Consider the following 1,524-nt stretch of genomic DNA (forward strand, 5'->3'; position numbering starts at 1 on the left):
GTCCCGCGCGCTCATATGACCTTATGCAGTTGCGAGCGCCGTAAAACCCTATACTAAACAAACAACAAACAAATAAATCGTGCAACGGCACGTACGCCTACATCGGATCATTCAACACTGACAAAGTCGCTTCGTATGAACACGCACTAATAGACCAATACCCGCGGCGAAGGGGGGCCACTGCTTGACTGGACTTGACTGAGGAGACCAAAGATCTTAGCTCAGACGTTGAAATTCAGCGGGTATTTATATCACAGTAAAGGTCCAGGCAACATATTCATACGAAGAAAAATTATAGTTTGAAACCAGATCCCCCTAGTTCACTCAAGCATTTGTATATATTTTTTGGGTGAAATTCTTAATCTCGCTATGATCGAGTTCTGTAACGGGGAGCCTTTTTGGGTAAGTTGAATTATTGAAATACAATTTTAAATTGTTGTTGTTGTGGACGTTTAGTGGTGGTCATTCATACTGCAAGCTCAGTAGACTACCGTTAGAGTGGCCCTGTTTCGACACCGTTTCACAATCGTAATAGCCTAATATTGTTTGCTTTTTTTTAGTCTCTCTGTTCCTCCTTACTTTGTCTGATAGCCTAAATTGAGCCGTAAGAGTAGCTTAGGGGCTCTCGTTGTCTAGAGATACGGTGTTTACTGTTCACTTGTCATTCAGTTCCCAGGGGGGGGCGGTTTGCCTATTGAGTTTGGTTGGGCAGTGTTGTCCAGAGATAGTTAATGTTCTAATACTTAAAGCACCCATAAACAGAAAATAAAATAAGCCAGCTTCAAGCAGTAGCCAAATATTTTATCAATACCAGGTCCTCGCTGGCGCATTAATGGCCATTCATATTATTAAATGTCTGTAGCGCCGGAAAACATCTACCATGCCATACCAAAGTCCTCTTGCTTTAACTAAGCACAACAGGATGTTCAACAGTGGTAATCTGACCTCTGGACTGGGCTAACCCAGGAAACGGCGACGCTTGCAGCGAGTTTGGCTGTACATTAATATTAATAAGACGAAAAGAGGTTATAACTTCTTTGAATAAAACGACAAACCTCAAATGTGGGCCAGCCGATACAGTGCATACAGAAGACAGTCAAAAAAATTAACAACCGGGATCTCAGACTGGTCACGATAGCCTACACTGTTCTATACCCACATTTTGTGAGCTCTAGAGCAACCAAACGGAGTGCTCATAAGTGAATTGCGATTGGTTCATATCATAGTCTTGCCATTATTTTAGGTCTTGCTCAGCCTCTGTAACCCTGGGTCAACGAGAAGGTGATTTCATATTGCACTGTTTCCTGGGCATTTGAATGGTGAGTAGTGGCAAAAAGTGGAAGTGTTATTATTTGAATGTACTTTTCCAATGCAGGATGAATGAGCTGATTTTTAGCCCCCCAAAAATAGACTCAACTCTAGAAATAAAATTGACAAAAAGAGAGTGAAAGTAAAACCATTAGATCTAGGTCCTCTCCAACCCAAAGACGATCAGAATTAATTGTGTACGCCCACTTTTTAGCC

Source organism: Aplysia californica, unplaced genomic scaffold, assembly GCF_000002075.1.
Source record: "Aplysia californica isolate F4 #8 unplaced genomic scaffold, AplCal3.0 scaffold00528, whole genome shotgun sequence".
In the NCBI taxonomy this organism is placed as follows: domain Eukaryota; kingdom Metazoa; phylum Mollusca; class Gastropoda; order Aplysiida; family Aplysiidae; genus Aplysia; species Aplysia californica.